General features: G+C 35.9%; 1 protein-coding gene across 1 annotated transcript in view; it reads right to left on the bottom strand.

The window, feature by feature from the left end:
• The window catches only part of TENM4 (teneurin transmembrane protein 4), a 1,584,659-nt gene that overhangs the window by 1,186,544 nt on the left and 377,300 nt on the right, over positions 1-20,815 (bottom strand). Inside the window, exon 2 of the mRNA XM_074303958.1 lies at positions 12,341-12,482. The gene's annotated coding sequence lies outside the window, so the exon portion shown is untranslated. The remainder of the gene's footprint in view (positions 1-12,340; positions 12,483-20,815) is intronic.

Raw genomic sequence — 20,815 nt, 5'->3', positions numbered from 1 at the left:
AAAATAAATCAAAGATAGGGTGAATCTTCTTAGTATCATCTGTACTTACATAAAGGCCAGATCTCCTCTGCCCCATGACATTTCCTTACTCCTCAAAAATTTTAATCATGAGCATTTTTTTTGGGGGGGGGAATTAAGCAAAATTTTAAGCAAAAATTCAGATTAGAATCCTGGCTCTTCTAATGACTAAATTTATGGATATGGGCAATTTATCTCACCTTTATGATCTCAGTTTCCTAATCTGTAAATTGAAAGGTTTGGACCATGTGAAAACTAGCAGTAACATTTTATGATCAGTATTCTAACATTGTATGTTGTAAAGTCCCTTCTGGCTCTATCATTCCATGATTCAGTGAAATGAAGATTTATTAGTTCCTTTATTGGCAGATTCACAGAATCTCAGAATTGGAAGGGATGTCTGAGGTCACCTCGCCTAACCTTTCCTTGAACAGGCTTTTCTACTATTCAATTCAGTGACTCGACTGATGATTGAATTTCATTAATTCCTCCCCTGTAAAATCGGGGAGCTGGTCTAAACAATCTCAAGGTTCCCTTCCATCTCTGACTGTATGAGATCCTGTGATCCTGGCAACAACCTAGACCCTGCCTTCAGGGCTGTGACTCAGGAGGGCCAGCAATGTGATCCTTTCTTTTTCTGTTACCAGGTTCCAGTGCTGTTGCCTTCCTGTTACATGTTAGAAATCCACTGCATCGAGACAGTAACACACGCACTTACAAATCTCCTAGGAGCTCTCTGAACTGCTATTTACATCATATGCTGTTAATGTCACCTTCTGCTTGATTATTATACCTTGTCCCATCCACCAGATTCTAAGTTCTGGAGGTCAGGGACAATGGCCTCCTTTAAATATATCTCCCCACAACAGTGTCCTGTGAAAAGCCTTGTACCTAGTAGATACACAATAAATATAAGCTGGTACAAACTGAAAACACTATTATCTCTCATTTCATCTCCTTCCTTCCTTCCTTCCTTCCTTCCTTCCTTCCTTCCTTCCTTCCTTCCTTCCTTCCTTCCTTCCTTCCTTCCTTCCTTCCTTCCTTCCTTCCTTCCTTCCTTCCTTCCTTCCTCCTTCCTCTCTCCTTCTCTTTCTTTTCCTCCCTCCCTTCTCTTTCTTTTTTCTCCTTCCTTCTTTCCTTCCTTCCTTCCTTCCTTCCTTCCTTCCTTCCTTCCTTCCTTCCTTCCTTCCTTCCTTCTTCCTTCCTCTCTCCTTCTCTCTCTTTTCCTCCCTCCCTTCTCTTTCTTTTTTCTCCTTCCTTCCTTCTTTCCTTCCTTCCTTCTTTCTTCCTTCTTCTCTCCTTCTCTCTCTTTTCCTCCTTCCCTTCTCTTTCTTTTTTCTCCTTCCTTCCTTCCTTCTTTCCCCACACCAGTTTTGATAAAGAACTTATAAATCCAAACAAACCCAAACAAAAACAAATATAACTCTAGTCAGGTAATAGGCAAGGTTAATTTTTTTTTAAAGTAATCTCTTAACAAGTACAACGTCCAATGAATATGACAAAGTACTATCTTCTATGTGATATATGGGAAATATTATAGCAACAACAACTATAATCATAATAGTGTCTATATCTAGATATAGATATCTAGATATCTAGAGCACAGTACACTATACAGAACAGTCCAATAAGGTAAGTACAGGCTTACATCAGAAATAATGTAGGTTCAGATCCAAACCATTACAGTAAAGTGAGCCGCGTGATTTTTTTGGTTTCTCAGTGCATATAAAAGTTATGATTATATTATACTGTAGTCTATAAAGTGTGCAAGAGTATTGTCTAAAAACAATGTACATACCTTAATTTAAAAATGCTTTATTGCTAAAAATGCTAACCATAATCTGAATCTTCAGTGAGATATGCTCTTTTTGTTGGTGGGGCCTTTGCCTCAATGTTGATGGCTTCTGGTTGATCAGGGTGGTGGTTGCTGAAGGGGGTGGCTGTGGCAATTTCTTAAAATGAGACAAGAAGGAAGTTTGATTCATCCATGAACTCTTTCTTTCACTTAATCACTTGGAGGCCATTGTGGAGTTATTAACTGGCCTAACTTCAATTTTGTTGTCTCTTGGAATAGGGAGACTGGAGAAGCAGGAGTGACTGCTGGCCAATGGAATAGTCAGAACACATACAACATTTACTGATTAAGTTTGCCATCTTACGTGGGCATGCCTCATGGTGTCTTAGAACAATTATAATAATAACTTCAAAGATCACTGATCACAGATCCCCATAATAGATATAACACTAATGAAAAAGTTTGAAATATTGCAAGAATTAGCAACATGTGATGAAGAGATATTATGTGAGCACATGCTTTTAGAAAAACAGCACAGATAGAATTGCTCAACTGCAGAGTTGCCACAAACTTTCAATTTATAATAAATGCAATGTCTGTAAAAACCTATAAAGCAAAACAAGATAAAATGAGGTATGCCTATATAGTGCTAATATTTTTCTCCTTCATTCACACATGATTATAGTAACTAGCATTGATATGCTTTAACTTTTTCAAACTGCTTCACACTTTTTAATTTGATACTCACAATATTGTGAGGGATTTTGCAGATGAAAAAATTAAAGTTCAAAGAGCAGAAATCCTTTGTGGGGTTGTCCTATAATCCCATCACTAATAAATGTCATGGCTAGGATGTGAGCTTGGATTTTCTGACTACAAGTCCAAATCAAGGTAATTTGACAAATGGACATTTCAGTGGTTCAATATTTAGAATTCAGGGCCTGGAAGCAGAAAAATTTCTCTTCCTGATTTCAAATATGCCTTTAGACACATAGTAACTGCATGAATCTGGGCAAGTCACTTAACCCTATTGGCTGTAATTTCCTCATCTGTCAAATGAGCTGGAGAAAGAAATGGCAAACTACTTAAGTATTTTGCCAAGAAAATCCTAAATGGGGCCATAAAGAGGTAGACAACACTGAAAAACAACTCAACAACAATTCAGCAAACATTTAAGTCCCTTTCATATGCAGGTTCTGTTTTTTTGGCACTAATGAACATACAAACCTTAAGCTAGAAATCATTCTGTGGACTGTGATGCACACACACACACACATGTATACATATATATGCACAATAGAGAATCTGTAAGACCCATATAATGATAAAATCAGAACAAAATACCAAAGCATATCAGAAAGATGCAAAATGATTTGGAGAAAGATCATTCCCAATGTGATGAATCAGAGAAAGCCTTAAGAACAAGGCAACATTTGAGATAAACTTTAAAGGGTCTTTATGCTCTTTTCAATATTATTACATTGGAATTAGAAGAGATCTGTACTAGATATCCTGTCTCAGATACTTAGTAGCAGTGCCATCAAGGACTAATCACCTAATCTCTCTAAGCATCAGTTTCTCCATCTGAGACCAATCTAACTTAGCTCTCTCATTGGAAGGAAATATTGGATATAGTACTCTTTGTATACCATAAGCATTTATATTTCAGCTATTATTGTGATAGTATAATATAATTTACTGTGTTAAATTCAATTACATAGAAACACATATGTAAAAGTCCAAAATTTTATCATCAAAAAGGCAAATGAAACACTTATTTTCCATTATCCCAAGGTATCTATGAGTGATATCTGGGTCTCAGGTAACACAAAGTAACATTTATGGACTGTCACTAGCATAAATCATCTCAATGAGGCTACAGATTTATTGGGTGATACCCAAGGACAGGAAGAAATAGGTAGGTAATGCAGTAGACATAGTAAGTACTAGGCTTGGAATCACAAAGACATCTTTAAAAGTTCAAATTTAACCTCAGATCCTTTCTAGCTGTGTGATTCTGGCTAAGTCACTTCACCCTATTTCTCATCTATAAAATGAATTGGAGAAGGAAATAGCAAATCATTATAGCATCTTTGCCAAGAAAATCTAAGAAAATGGGTTCATGAAATATCTGACATGACTGAAAATGACTGAACAATAACAACTCAAAGACAGAGAGCCAATTCAGAATCATTTATTTCCGTGTTTACAACCCAAGAACAAAGTCACATTCACTTTGTGAAAGCTGATTGTTGAATTTTCAGTGCAAGCATGTATACTCTGAAAATCAGCTAACACTACAAATCAGGGCTTGATTTATTGTTTAGTCATTTGTCTAGACTTAAGAAAGTGATGAAGAAAATGTTAATAGTGCAGTTTAAACTTAAAAGTATCTTGTCAGTACATTTGTTTTTTGCTGAAGGCACAATTTCTCCCTTTCTACATTTCTTCTTAGGCTATATGGAGGGTGTGCTCTCAGAGAAACCTCCTTTGCAGCTAACTTCCCAGGGAGATGGCCTCCACATACTCTGACATTCACATTAACATTGCTGCTAGTTAGCTTTCTGGACAATCAAAGAGATGTGGATGCTGAGCTACAAGACCTAGGTGGGAACCATAGTTCTCACACTAGTTAATCATGGTGAATGTCATCTGGCTAAAGTCTCTTTTCTCCCAAAAAGGAAACAGGGAAAAGAATTATTTGCTCCATTTTCTGGTTTGAAACAAGTAGATAACAAAGTCAAATGCTGAATTTGTCATCAGAAAGACAGGAATCTGAATGTTATTTCTAATATTAATTAGTTTTGTGATCCTGAGCAAGTTATTTAAATTTTCTAACATAATCTTTTCATCTGTAAAATGGGAATAGTAATAGCATTGAGCTGTTGTGTGCATCAATTGAGATAATATGTGGAAAACACTTTGCAAACTTTAAGGCTTATTAGAAATGTTAGCTATTATTACAGGGTTGGAAGAAGGTATTCTGCCAACAACAATAGCATAAAAATGTGACGTATTATTTACAAATGACATGTGTAAATATGGTAAGAGAAAATGATAAAAGAAAATAATACCTACTTACTTGAAAGTTTTGTTTCTAGATATAAGCAAATTGTACTCCTTTCTCCCTTGAGGAAATCTATTTCAGATTTCAAATCCCTACCAGTGATATGAGGTAAAACAAAGTACAGTGGAGTTTAGGTAGCCGGCAAAGTCATTTCGAGGCCAGCAAGACAGAATGCCTTAGAGAACAGAGGTTGGAGAACCATGAGCTGCCCCTCGAACTGGGCCTTCAGGCCCCGTTTGGAAGAGATCTAGAGCAAATGGCTTTTGGGGTAGGAAGAAAAGGAGGCAATGCAATCTAAAGCTGAGACAGAACCCTTGGGAACAGAAACATTGTCATGGTAGTCAGAGAAACAGAGACCTTAGGCTTAGATACTATAGAGATGATGATGAATTAGGTGTTTTTGGAGAATGCTTTTTAAATGGTTTGAGTTTCAGTTCTATCACTAACTTAATATGGCCATTGGCAAGTCATCCCATCCATCTTAGACAGGGGTGTGCTGATAAATGTTTAACAACCAGATTTATGAGAAAGAAATATACTAAGCTGTTTTTAAGTTTAAAGTGCACTATTAACATTCTCTACATCACTTTCTTAAGTCTAGCTAAACAAACAATTAAACAATAAATCAAGTCCTGATTTGTTGTGTTTGCTCATTTCCAATGTGTAAATGCTCTTACTGAAAATTTAACAAGCAGCTCTCACAAAACCTGTATGAGCTTGTTCCAGCACATCTCTGATTTGGGATTCAGTGAGAGGCTGGGGTTAGATCATCTTCAAAATCTACCATTCTATAGTCTAACATTTTTTTATTCTAAAGTTCCTTCTAGCACTAACATTCTATGTTCAATAGTCTAATATTACATGCCCTAAAATTCCTTTTAGCCCTAAATGTTCCATGTTTGAAGGATCTGGCTCTAATATTTCATTATTCTCTGACTAATTTGACATCAACCATGGTGCATTTCTCCTTGAACATTGTTTCACACAAAAGGAACTGTCTTTATGTCCTGGTTTGTCACCATAGAAAGAGAAAGAGTGTGTGTGGTTCAAGTGCTACCTTAAACTATTCCTTAGAAGTTGTGTGACCTCTGAAGAGCAAGAATTAGTGCCCATGATATTAGTGGACTCATGGGATTTATGTATTGGAAAAAAGGTTGTCCCCATATGTTCATCTCCATCAAACTCTTACTTAGAAACCAAACTTCTTAAAGGCTATAGATTCATGAAGATGACATCAGCTGAAGGCAAGCTCTGGCAAGTCCTATTAGGCCATAAAGGTTTCAAATATGAGTTCACTTATCATTTGAGGCTTATCACTAGGTTGATCATACAAGTTTTTTGTCCAAAGGAATATAAGTTTTGATCACTTACATTTTATGCTGGATTTTTTTCTTTTCTACTTATTTATCCTATATATATATATATATATATATATTTTAAACTGGGACAATTAACTCTTTTGTCTCATGTAGTTTGAATTTATGATTTCTTGAAGTATAGCTCTGACAAGTTTGCCTTCGATAAAGATTATTGGGATTCCAATAGAGCTACTTGACCTTGCTTTTAAACCTAAATCACTCTAGCTGTCACCTATTGGCTGATAATAGGTTCCAACCCCAGCTTTACTTGCTCATTGTTTGGGTTCTGATGGTTCAGAGGAGTGTAAATAGCAATTGTTTTTGTTCTAGCCAGAAATTCAGAGGGTCTTCCCCTAAGAGACTGATTCTTTTATGAAGATAAACTAGATCATCTTTTACCTCCATTTTTACCTAGACTTTAATCACTAGATAGGTGTTGCCTCAGACAAACTGAGATCTGGGAAAGATCTTAGCTTTAAAAAGCCATAATCTCTCATTGCATGGGACTAACTCCAGTCATCGTGATCTATGTCTTGCCACTGAGTGACTCTGGAAGAGAGAGTGAGCTTGATGACTTTGCACAGCTCTGCCTCACTTAAAACCAATTCACTAGGAGGTCAAGATATCACTTTCCTGATGTCATTATTCCTCTTCAAAAATGAAGAAGGAATAACATTACCAGGCTGACTACAAGGTAATGGCTTTTCCATATGATTCTTGAAAATTTGCGAATTCACTAGGGGACTCTGATCTTCATGAATTCCTTATTTCTTACCTTCAGAATTCCTTACTTCTTTTAAAACTCAGCTTAATTGCTACCCTCTTTATTCAGTCTTTTCTAGTGCCTCCTAATTATCTTCTTTATTCTTTTTGTGCTTATATCTGTACATATCTCTCATCATAGAAAGTAAGCCCCTTGAGGTCAGGCCCAATTTTTTTTTCCCCAGTGCCTGATCCAGTGCCAAGTACTACTAAGGAGCAGCTTAATAAATATATGTTGACTGATCAATTAATAATGTCAGATATGACATGTGAAGTATTCTGGCAGAAGGGGAAGTCTTTTCAGTGGCACCCTGACTCTTTATCCTGTTTTCAGTGATTTTGATATATTGCAGTTTGCTTGTGCTCTTTGAGTGGATTTATGGGTTGTGTTCTCTAGTTTTAATTAAACAAACCCTCACAAAATGGCTCAGTGGCTTAAAGAGAATCCTGCAAAGAAACCACAGATTGAAGATAATACTAATAATGTGAGCATAAGTGAATAGCAAAAAAATAGTAGAAATGACATTTCTGCTCCTGGTATGAGCTCTTCATTAGCCACAGTCCAAGGTAAGAAAAATCACCATCTAATCAGATCTGCCAGGAAATTGAAATTATTATGATTATTTGAAATGTGAATTTATATTCACATTGTTAATGATCAATCTCACCCTATTATACATTGGGCCCCAAGATTTTGTCTAATGAAAGTATAAAATCTAAAAAAACAAGCTTTTGTGGACAAAAATTATGCGTGTCATTTTAAAATACTTGCACACACACATCCACATATAAATACTTGAAAAGTTTGAAAACAGAATTTTCTAACCTTCTTAAAGAGCTTCAAAATTTAGTTTCACTGGGTTTTGAACTCATTTATTTTAAATATAAAAATGCAACCTTTTCCAATTAAGCTTCAAGAATGACCAAGTGAAATCAGGTAAGATGGATATTTATTAGCCATATTTCCACAAAAATCTCCATAGAATGGGAATGAGAAATGAATATTATGATTTAGTAAGTGCAGCCAATAATGCTTGTCTTCTATTTCAATCAACCTCCCTTTGTTAGAAACCTTTTTTACCCATGACAGACATTAAAATAATTTATCAAAATAAAGTGAACTTAGGACCAGAACTTCAAATCATTGCATTACAAAGTGTTAATTCAAAGTTTAGAAAAATATTCAATTGCATTGCTTATTATTAAAGAAATAATAATATATAATCATAAAATAATTTTTAATAAATAGTGATATCAGGAAGTTTGGAATGTTTAAAAATCACTTGAAGAGATAGTTTATTTCATTTTTGTGTGTTGCATAATGTATATAATTAATTCTATTTTACATATCTACTATACATAAATATATGTTAGTATGTATACACACACATATATACATATATATATATATTTTTTTTTATATAAAATGTGCCCTGGACTCAAAATTGGTAAGACCTGAGTTCAAATCCTCAGATTGCCTCCTCTACAACATTCCCTTCCCTCATGTTTGTCAGACAATTGTCATATGGAAATATCTTTATAAAATTTAAAGAGTATATGAATGTGAGTAATTATTAGTACCAAAAGGAACATAAGTCATTAGGATCTAGACTGTAAGTATTGGAAGGATTTTTAAAACATAGAATGCACAGAGCATGGACTAGTATTACACAGAATCTTTATAGATCTTTTTATAATGTATCTATAAGATTCTGTGTTTTCCTAGTCCACACTCTGTGGTATTCTACGTTTTCTTTTCTTATCTTGGGGATCTTGAGGGTAGGAGAAAAATCTCTTTTCCCCCTTCAGCTTCATACTAAAGACACATGGGTCACAACAGCTCCTAGATACTACAGTGACAAACACGATGTAAACAAAATCAAGAGGACTTGGCTTCTTAGTTGCAGCTTTGCTGCTAATTTGATGTGTGATCTTTAGCAAGTCACTTCTTGTCTTTGGGGGTCTGTCTTCATAGCTGTAAAATGAAGCTGCTGGGCTCCAAGACACCTTCTAGTGCTAACATTGTAAAGGCTGATACCTGAGATTTAGATAGTGATCTCCAAAATCTCTTCTATCACACTGAGATTTCTTTAAGAATTAAAATTCAGTGTTATGATATTTTGTTGCCCAAGGTCCTTTCCAATTGCAGAATTTTATGTCTTTAAAACTACTATCATTCTATATTCTTAAGTTTAACATTCATGTTTTAAGGTTCCTTTTAGTAATAACATTCATTCTGCATGTAGTGCTTGAAGGTTTATATAAAACTGTTCTCACAACAATCCTGTGTGATAGAGGATTAAAGCATCCTCATTTAATAAATGAGCAAAATGAAGCTCACAGAGGTTGTGACTTGTCCAGAGTCATGTAGTAAAGTCATAAGATGTGACAGAATAAACTCAAGACTTCTAATCTCTCCTTAAAGTGCTTGTTTTTTTTTACCTGTAGTACTATATTTCACACGATAACTGCTATATTATACATATGTATTGTTTGTTTAGTTAGGCTTTTTTTTTCTAATTTATTGAATATGGTTGAGAGTTATGATTGAGAATTCAATCAATATTTTTATCTCTGAATTTTTTTCTTTTTATATTGTATATTTTAATGAAATATTCTATGTACAGTCAAGATTCTGATATCTTTCTATTTCCTGAGATTGGTCAATTAGCCAGCATTTATTAAGTGCTTACTATATGTTTATTTAACCAGGCATTGTGCTGGGGATACAAAAAAAAGGCAAATTATGTATGACTTATGTCAAATTGCTTGTCATCTCAATGAGGGAAGGAAGAGAAGAAAGGAGGAAGAGAATTTGGAACTCAAACTTTGAAAAAAAAAGAATGTTAAAATTGTTTTTACATGTAATTGAGGAAAAAAACATTAAATAAAAAATAAAGGTATCCCTCCTGTTTCCCACCAAAAAAACCTGGTCCCTGACATCAGGGAGGTCCTTGAGAGTACACTCTAGTAGTGGAGATATCACATGAATAATTAGGTACATACAAAATATATACAACAGTTCTACCCGGGTATTAACACGCCACGATCCTGGGAAGGCCGATAGTAAGTTATTTCTGCTATTCACATTAAATATTATATATTAATATTAATTACTTAATTAATATCAATACATAATAATATATATTGTATTAGCAATACAATCAAGAAAACAATTTCAATTCAAAACCGATTGCAATGAGCAGAACCAAGAGAACATCGTATACAGTAACAGCATTATTGTTTTAAGAACGACTTGGAACAACTAAGTCATTTTGACTATTATAAATACCCAAATCAACTACAAAAAACCTATGAAGGAAGATGTTATCTGCAACCAGAGAAAGAACTGATAAATAGAAATATGTATAGAATAATTTCATATATATTTATGTGTATGTATGTATACACCTACACATACATACTTATAAATAGAAACCTATTTGTGTTTCATGGTAGCCATCTCTAGGGTAGGGCGGGAACAGGGAGGAAAGGGAAGAAAAAAAAAAAAAAAAAGAAATTTGCATGATAACCGTTATATATTTGGAGGGAATAGCAAGCTGTACAAGGTTGATTTGCAGTTTCATGTGCAATCATGTTTTTTATTGTACTGTGTTATGGAAATGTTTGTTTTGTTCTGTGAATTGGAAATAAATTTGTAATACAAAAAAAAGCCAAAATAAAATTTAGAAGCATCAAAGGGGGTTGGAATGTTGAAGTCAGTCAATTGTTGGATGAAATATCTATATATGTATATGTATATATATATATATATATATATATATATATACGTATGTATGTGTTCATACATATACATACACAGATAATATACACATAATATACACAGCATAAAAGATGCCTATAGATTTACATCCATGTGTTTATATACATGTGTATGTATGTATATATAAGTCAACACGCACATATGTAATGGAGAGAGGCAGACAGAGGGAGAGAGAGAGATTAAGTAGTTTTTTCAGATTTTACTCCTGTCCCTCTGTGGAATGCTTTAATATCTCTGACACTGATCCTGCAGCATCCTGCATCTTTCTGTTTTCTGGCTGGGGGCAGTGATGGGAATGGTTTGAAGAGTGGAAGGAACTAAATAGCAGCTGGAATCTGTAGATTTGGGGCATGAAAATACTCATAAAAAGAATTGCTCAGACCCTGGAAGGCCCCATGTAAAAAGGCCCAATAGCAATGCTAGTAATAATTGATGCTAAAACAACAATAAAACAAAACAAAAACAAAAACAAACAAACCCAAAAAATCAACTCAGTCACGCACATGACACTGACCTGTATTCTTCACACCCTACACACTGTATTTCCCTAAGTGGATGAGTTTAGCAGTAAACATCAGCATGACCTTTTAGTTAGGTCCTGAATGCTCTCTTCACAATGGTGGCTGCCACCTCTCTCAAAATCCTCTCTAGCTGCCTGGAGAATAGTTCTTTACTCAAATAACTGAAGAAGAATATACTTAAGCACCACATTGATTTTCCATAGAATTTTATAAGTGCGGGCATTCTCTTTCATTTCCTGACAAACTATCATATTCCCCAAAGTGGCCAATAAAATTCAGTAATTTGCACATCACCATTGAAGTTGGTGACTGCTTATTGAAGTTCCAATGCTAGGGCCAGTGCTTTTCCTATCTATGCTTGTTCCCTCCCCTTTCTTAGGAAAGTTTAAAAGAAAAATAGGAACCATTCACGCCTTTCGGAGCCCTCTCTAAGAATAACAGTAAATGATTTCTACCTCATCTTCATAGGTTAAAAGGAAACTGGAAGATGCCAGGGCTGGTGTCTCAGAATCCCATTCCTACCAAATTCAGAGAGTTTGAATTGAGTCTGTAGAAATGAAATGTTGAAGTGTAAATGTCACTTGCTGAGTTCACAGGGTGTTTTTAAAAGCCCCCACTGGGCTTCAATGAAACCTGGGGGCAGACATTCTTCCCATCTTCCCTTGTGGTGGGGATGTTGGGAATATTAACGAGAAAGCATTTTGAAGATGAATGTATTACAGAGAAAGGAGTGCATTTCCCCTAGATTGCATCATAAGGTAAAGACAAGTGCAAAGTGTGAACTCATCATTCTTAAGTGCTCAATTTACCTCTTTCCCCCTCCATTCCTTCTCCCGTTTCTTCCTCACTCCCACCCCCCATTCCCCGTGCGTTCCCATCCCCCTCTCTCATTTGTTGGTACTTGATTTCTCTATTCATGTGCCTCCCGGAACTCAAGGAAGTGTCTGTCTTCCTGGACCAAAGGTTGCTTTTCTGCCAACCACAATCCGGCTCAGCGTGAGCGAGCCGAACACAGCGCAGATATCTGGGACTCACCTGAAAGCCGACTCTCTCCCTGCTCCCCACGGAGACTAGGCAGAAGATTGGGCTGCAAAACTTGCAGTACCAGTCTGAGAGACTCCAATTCGGATCCCAAGTCCAGAAAAGAGGCGGGGTGCCCTTCAGAACCCCTGGAGATCTAATAGGGAACATACAAAAGGAAGCAGCGGCTCAATAACCCAAGAAAAAAGAACCAGAGAGGACTCTCTTGTCCCTAAAGCTGACCCGAGCCAGGCCCCTGTGCACTGCCTAGGAAGTATGTAGATGCTCTCAGAGAAACGCGTCGGATTTTTTTTTTTCTTCCTTCTTCCTCTCTCCTTTCCCTTAGACCTGGCACAGGGGAGCGGGCTGGTGGCTCAACCTGTTGTAATCGAACATATGGGTTGCTGGTTGTTGCAATAATATTGCAGCAGCCTCATCATTAAAAGAGAGCTTTCCCGATCCGTGGTAACAAGGAGCCAGCTCCCCTTACCTCTGGCACCGAGGCTGCTAGTCTCGCCCCCAGCTGAGTTGTTGGGTCTAGCAGGAGCAAAGAAAGCAGCAAAGAGGGACTGAAGAGGGGCTGAAAATGTCAATGAGTTTTTAGAGTTTTCTCTCTGGAAGCAAGTTTGCTGCTGCTCTCCTCCAGCAACTTCCTGCCGCTTTGCGATCACCTGGGTCCAGGGTGGCACTCAGAGCCCTATTTTTCAAGTAACTCTAGTCTATCGCTGCTGTCCATCAGCACAGTGTTGTTTCCCCACAATTTTATTGGTGCGATCAGGAACCCTCTCTGCTCTTCTTTCCCCTTCTATTCTAATTAGATGGGGCAATGATAAAAGTCCAGCCTCAGAGCCCTGTGACTCCGGGCAAGTCCCTTACCTGTTTGCCTCAGTTTTCTCATCTGTAAAATGGGTTGTTGTGACTACCAAATGAGATAATTGTAAAGATCTTAGCAAACCTCAAAGCTAGATAAATGTTAACTATTATTATCGTTTGTCATTATTACTATGACAATTATGGTTATTATTGTTATTGTTGCTATTGCTGTGATAAAACATTAGTCAACCTATTTATCCCTCATTGAACCCATATTTGAAATCTTTTCAATTTGATAGAACTTTCCTGTTCTGCTAACTTTGGCTTTGAGAATCCAGGGTCATCCATGATGGCTTATTATAGAATGGAGTTGATCTAGGGTTCTCAAAGCCAATGCGAAGCAGAATATCCACTCTGGTGAGTCTTACCACTCTGGAAAATCTTCAAGAATTATGAAAAAGAGCTCTAATGGACAGTAAATCTATTATTTATTTGTTGCTGAATTAGTTAAGTCAACATATAAATTTTAATTACCTACTATGTGCCAATATCTATATAAAATAATAAGAGCTTACATTTATGCAGGATATCTCAAACATCTTGGGGCAGATTTAGATTATCAAAACTGAAAACTGTCACAAGACTTTTGAGGCACACTGTATAATACTTTAAATTCTAGAAAGCACTTTCCTTCTTATCCTGTAAGCTTGGTAATAGAGATATTACCCCCTTTAACAGATGAGTGGAAGTATACAGCAACCAGTGAGGCTGGTATATCTATTTGTCTGCCTGTCTGTCTGGGGATGTGTCTCACTTTTTTACCTGTTTATTTATGTGTCTATTTATATGTCTATCTGTCTATCCATATATACACATATATATATCATATATACATAAACATATATGTATAATATATAACAACAGTTTATATATACATACCTATCTTTAGTATATTATAAAAGTATATATAAATGCAAATACATAACACAATTATAACGTAACATTCTTTAACTATCTTTAGAATATTATATTAAAATTATGTTATAAAATTACAGAACAAAGTGCTATATTGAGAAATGAGTGAAATGGAGCTAGTGTTTGAGTTATGCTTAAAGCAGGAATTTTGAAAAGTTTTGGTCTCTTTTCAGGACCCCTTTATAACTTTCAAAATTATTGATAACAACCTCCCCCAAGATTTTTATTTATTCAGGTTGATATTTACCATATTTATTTTTATTTATTTAATATATTAGAAACATATTAGTATCATTATAAAGAGTTTTGACCTTGGGCACTTCCAAAGGAGTCTCCAGATCACATTTTTGAGAACTGTTGCTTTAAAGCATTTATAGAAATTCTATGAGTAAGAGAAGAAAGGGAATTCCAAATACAGAGACCAACCTGAAGCAAAGAAGACCACTCAATCATTTAATCATGTCTTTAGGCAATGTATGAAATTTATATCTTTCTCAATTGCTAATCTAGGGGTGTCTCCACCTCACACTAGTGGGGGCTCACATAGCACTAGAGAATTACTCTCAACCATTCAGGAGCACATGTAGCTCTGTTCTGGGACCCAAGACTCATTTATAACTATAAAGATAAGGATCCTCAGTGCTTAAATGACCTGTACTTATTTGCATGTATTTATATCTCCACCATTTAGTACAGTATTCAATATATAATACATATGCATGCTTAATAAATACACTCTTTCATTTTCTCATCTATTCGTCTTTCTTTCTGTCTGTCTGTCTGTTTTGCTTGAAAGGCAAAGGCATCCCTAAACATTAAGAAAGCATGGTGGACGTGAGAAGATATTGAGCAGGAGGAAGAGAAAGGTTACTAGTTGTCTATGTCTTCTGTTTCTCTGCTTTCTTTTCCAAATACAGTTTGTTTAAAATATGACTCCCATGCAAAAACATTTGACTGAAAATGTTTTTGTTTATTGATTCCCCCCTTCCCAAAATTGTCTAAGTCACAGCTTTCATTTTATAGGTGAGGGAAGAATAAGAGTGTCAGGAGAAAGTGGCTAGTTGGCTGTCCTGTCAGCACATAGGAAGGCTTTGGGGATCCTGGGTGAAGGAGGCATTATCTCCAAAGAAGTTAATCTCTGACAGGTTTCCAAACCTTTCTAAGGGTCCCCCTGAGAAAGGCTGAGTGAAAAGTCAAATGCTCTTTCAAATGTAAAATCAGGGGAATGAATTGGCCAAAAGAATCTATTAGGAATGGATTTGCACACACACACACAATATCTCCCACAAGTCTCAGTTTGGGAGAAGGAATGAAAGATCTTATTAAAAACAGGGAAGTGCTTAGTTTTAGATATTGGCACAGACTACTTGGGGGGGAGGTGTGACTGTGGAAACACTGATCTAGACCTTAGCAGTGTAGTAGAGTTGAAAGAACCCAAAGGTCAAAAATAAAGAATGAAATTGAGTTTCAGGTCTACCAGTACCTCCATATTAACTTATCCTTATATCAGTGACTTCATTTCTCTGGGCATCCATTTGTTCATCTGGAACCTTGCAATAACCTGTCTCTCAGGATCATGAATTGAAAATTGTTTTGTATTAGAAAGTATAGAAATTCCTGATACTCATGTTATTATTAATAATAATTTTATTCTTCTATTTTTCAATGGAATTTAAATAGAAATAGTTCACAGACAAGTCAATTTCTATTCTTTTATATTTAATTCTTCTGTGGGGTCTTGCAAGGTGCTTAAATGGCTGTTTTTTGTAACTAATAACACCAATAACATTCTTTCCCTGATCCAATTGCCCTCACCCATTGTCACTGAGCCCATCTAGTTAGTTCACTTATCTATCCACCAGACCCAGTAGGAATCAAATTCTATTCTGCTTCCTCCACCAGTTTTTCTATCAATGAAGAGACTTGATCTATAACTAGAAGGGAATGCAGAAGTCTTTGAATCTATTCTCATTACACAAGGAGATTAAATGACTTGTACAAGATCACAAGGTAGTAAACTAACTTAAATTCTTGTCCTGCAACATCTTTCTACAATGCTAGTCTAGAGGAGTACTGGACCAGTTATGGAGATACCTGGATCCAGAAATGACACTCACAGCATGACCCTGGACTAGTTTCTTTATTTTTATTTTATTTTATTGTTGCTGAGGCAAGTGGGGTTAAGTAACTTGCCCAGGATCACACAGCTAGGAAGTGTTAAGTGTTTGAGGTCAAATTTGACTCAGGTCCTCCTGACTTCAGGGCTGATACTCTGTCCACTGCTCCACCTAGCTGTCTCTGGCCTAGCTTCTTAACCTCTGTAATTAAGTTTTTTTTTTTTTCATTTTAAAATGAGGTTAAGAGATATTTTTCTTGCTTTGGGGTTTGCAGAAATTGGAAATTTTATTTTAAAATTTCACAGAAATTTGATGTATTTAACAAATTCTCATGAGAATGAACAATTCCACCATGAGGAGGGAAAGAAAGAAAGCTCATGGTAGAAGGGCTAAAGCACTAAGGGAAGATATACAGTTTTTATAGGTTTAATTGCAAAAGGATTACATCATGAGTTTGGGGAACATTAAGAGATAGGTGCCCCCCCCTTCCCCACCAGTTAATTGAATGTCATCATATATCTCAAAAACTAAACAATTAGTAGCCTAAACATCAATAGCCTGGACAGACATAAATGTCATCAAAAAATCTAAGCAATTAGTAGCCTAAACATTGAACATACCTATGCAGGTCACAGAGACCTAGAGAAGATAGAATACAGAAAAGGAATTTAACAGTGCTGTAAGTTCTTCACCATATCCGTACTTTATACTTGCTCCACACAAAGAGTTCAAATCTGGTCTCATTCACTTAACAGCTATGTGGCCCTGGGCAAATCAGTTTACCCTGTTTGCTGCCTTTTTCTCTTCTATAAAATGAACTGGAGAATGAAATGGCAAACATCTTTCCCAAGAAACCCCCAAAAATGTGGTCACAAAGAGTTGACTGAACAACAATAACATTATGCTGGGAGGATTTGCATGTGGGAGAAATTCTAAGGGATGGATTCTAAGGCACTTTTCACAGTGATAGGATCCTGATAAAGGACTAGACAAGGCACCGGGAGGAGATAATGACAGCTCAAAACTTTCAGGTGGTCAGTGGGCCCAGAGACTTATGTTGATGAGGATATATACTCTTCCAGATATCAACACCTGGAGTCAAAGTTCTAGTTATCCTGCTATAATCATACATCTGTTTTCATCCATAAAATATATAATCCAGATATCGATAATTAAACGATGACCACATTGTTATTTATAAAACACACTAATAGAAATAATAGCTAAAATATAGACAATGTGGAGGGAAACACAATTTTTAAAAAAGTAGACATCAGATCTCAAAAATTGTATTTGAGAAAGTAACTAAAGCAATATCATATGAGTACAGGAAACAAGTGTAATTCAGTTATTATTCATTTTTCAGTTATATTGGACTCTTTATTACCCTATTTGGAGTTTTCTTGGTAAAGATGCTAGAAAGGTTTGCTATTTTTCCTCTCCAGCTCACTTTACAGAAGAAAAACCTGAGGCAAACAAGTGTTAATTGACATGCCCAGGATCCCATGGCTAGGAAGTGTCTGATGTTGGATTTGAACTCAGGAAAATGAATCTTCCTGACTTCAGGCCACTGTGCCACCTAGCTGCTATAATGTGGTAGAAACAGCACTGAAATAAGGGTCAGGGGATGTGGGTTCTAATACCATCTTGGCCACTGTTTAGCTATGAATATTTGAAAGTCATTAAATTTTTTTGGACCTTAATTTCATCATTTGCAAAATAAAGGGATTGAAAAATAATTTTTTTTGGTCCCTTCAAGTTCTAAAATTGTATCTTTTAGTTCCCAATATTTCATATTATAAGATCATTTCCACCTTTGATGTTCTAAATTTTATAGTTCCTTATGAATCTGGCATTAAACAATTAAAATGTAGTTTTAAGTGTAGTTAAAGTGTAGGTACAATGCCTACCATGTACCGTGTTCAGAGTTTGGGGGGATATAAATATGAAGGAAACCCAGTTCCCTCATCTCAAAGAATTAGTACTTTGGCTGGGAAAACAGCAGATAGATACAAAATACTCTGATGCACAATACATTGTGTAAATATAATTTTCAAAAGGCATAAATAAAATTTTGCAAAGAATCCATGAAAGAGATAGGTAATTCCTGAGTAGGGATTCAAGGAAGGTTTCTTTGAGGATGTGGCATTGGACTTGAGCCTTGAAGGGTAGATAGGAATTAAAAAGATGAAACAAGGTAAAGCAAAAGCAAAAAAAAAAAAAAAAGAAAGAAAGAAAGAAAGAAAAAAAAACATGCTTATTGAAAATGGGAATTGTGTGAGTGAAAGTTGAGTGGTCCAATTTAGCTAAAGACTAAAAACTTAAATTTTGAAGTAAGGTGATTGTTAAGACCAAGAGAGTAGATTAAATCAATTAGGAAGAGAGTATAAAGAAAAGAGATAGTCAAATAAAGTTGTCCAAGAAATATCCAAGTTTATTCATCTTGATATCAACTTGTCAAAATTGAAAAGAAATGGGAAGTGAAGCCAATATGGTGAAATAAAGGTAAGAACTTGTTCAAGTTTTTCCCCAAACTCCTCCATATATTGTTAAATAATAATTATAAACAAATTCTGGAGTGTCAGAACTCATGAAAAGATGGTGTTAAGTCATTTTCCAGCTGAAAACAACTTAGAAGATCTGCAAGAAAGATCTGTTGCGCTAGGCTGGGAACAGAGCCCAGTCTAGCATAGCCCATGCCAGAACAGACTGATCCTAGCAAACCAGGTACCCACAAACCAGGAGAAGTCATTGGGGCTTCTGAATCAGTGGCAGCAGTGGCAGTTTCCAGATCTTTCAGCCCACAGATACCAGAGATGATATGGAAGATTGGCAGGAAAGGTTTGTCTCACTGAGGTCAGAGGGGAACACAACCTAGAACAACCCAACCCTAGCAAACTAGGAGAGAGTCTTGGGATTACAACCAAGAATCACCTACCCAACAAAACTGAATACAGTCCTTTTGAGGGAAAAATTGATATGTAGTGAAATAGAGAGCTTTCAAAGATTCTTTATGAAAAGACTAGGGCTGAATAGAAAATTTGGTTTTCAAATACAAGATTCAAGAGAAATACAATAGGAAAATCAGAAAAGGGAAATCATAAGGGACTTAATAAAGTTAATCTGTTTACATTCCTACATGGGAAGATGATACTTGTAATTCATAGGAACTTTCTCATTGAGAGCAGTTAGAAAGAGTATATATAGACAGAAGGCACAGGTATGAGTTGAAAATGAAGGGCTAATATCAAAAAACATAAAATTAAAGAGTAAGAGCGGAATATATTGGGAGAAAGAGAAAGGATAGAATGATGTAAATTATCTGCCATAAAATAGACAAGAAAAAACTTTTATAGAAGAAGAGGAGGAGAGGAGGGGAAGACTGAACCCTACTCTCATCAGAATCTTTTCAAAGAGGGAATAACACACACTTAATAGGATATGGAAATCTATCTTATCCTGCAGGAAAGTAGTAGGGAAAGAGACTATGAGAAAGGATGTGGGTGATAGAAGAGAAGGCATATTAGGGGAGGGAATAGCCAGAAACAAAACTCCAGAGGAGAAATGATGAAAGTAGAGAAAGAATAGAATAAATAGTTAGCAGTACTAATTATGGAAAGAATTTTGAAGCAAGTTTCTCTGATAAAAGACCTCATTTCTCAAACATAGAAGGAACTAAGTCAAATTTATTAAAAAAAAAAAAAAAACATTCCCAAATTGATAAATGTTCAAAAGATAGTAATAGTTTTCAGGTGAAATAATCAAAGCTCTCTATAGCCATGTGAGAAAAAAAAATTCTTACTATTGTTTGGAGAAATGCAAATTAAAACAATTCTAAGGTACTTCCTTAGACTTATTAAATTGACTAATAGTCCAGAAAAGGAAAATTCCAAATGTTAGAGGAAATGTGAAAAACTGGGATATGAATGCACTGTTACTGGAGATGTGAACTGATTCAACAATTCTGCAGAATTTAGAACTATGTCCAAACGGCTATAAAACCAAGCATACCTTTTGTCCCAGGAATATCACTACTAGGTCTGTATTCCAAGAGGGATTAAAAAAGAAAAAGGACACATATGTACAAAAATTATTTATAGCAGCTTTTTTCTAGGGGCAAGAAACTGGAAATTGAAGGGATGTATTGTGACCCTGGATATCTTAGAATCAGCCTGAGTCAGGATAAGCAAAAGTCTTTATTCTTGCTCTTTTGGGGTCACTCTCAGGGGATTAGATAAAGGAATCTCTACACCTCCTTCCTCTCTCTCTATGGCCTAAGAATGAATCTCCTCCTCCTACTCTAATCACTGATCTCACTTCCCCTTCTTTGTCCACACCCACCAATTGAGCCAGCACAGAATAGTTAAGTAGGGTCATCCTCCAAACATGTTAATAGAGAATTGTCCAATTGGTAATTAGCCTCAAGACCTAGGTTACCTTGCATCTGCTCAGTTGTAGCCTTTTACAAGGATGCCCATCAATGAGGGAATGGCTGAATAAAATGTAATATGTAATTGTGATAGAATACTATTGTGCTATAAGAAATAATAAGTAGGATGTTCTCAGAAAAACCTGAAAGTATTTC

Source organism: Sminthopsis crassicaudata, chromosome 3 (genome assembly GCF_048593235.1).
Source record: "Sminthopsis crassicaudata isolate SCR6 chromosome 3, ASM4859323v1, whole genome shotgun sequence".
Taxonomy (NCBI): Eukaryota; Metazoa; Chordata; class Mammalia; order Dasyuromorphia; family Dasyuridae; genus Sminthopsis; species Sminthopsis crassicaudata.
This window is presented reverse-complemented; position numbering and strand designations above follow the sequence as displayed.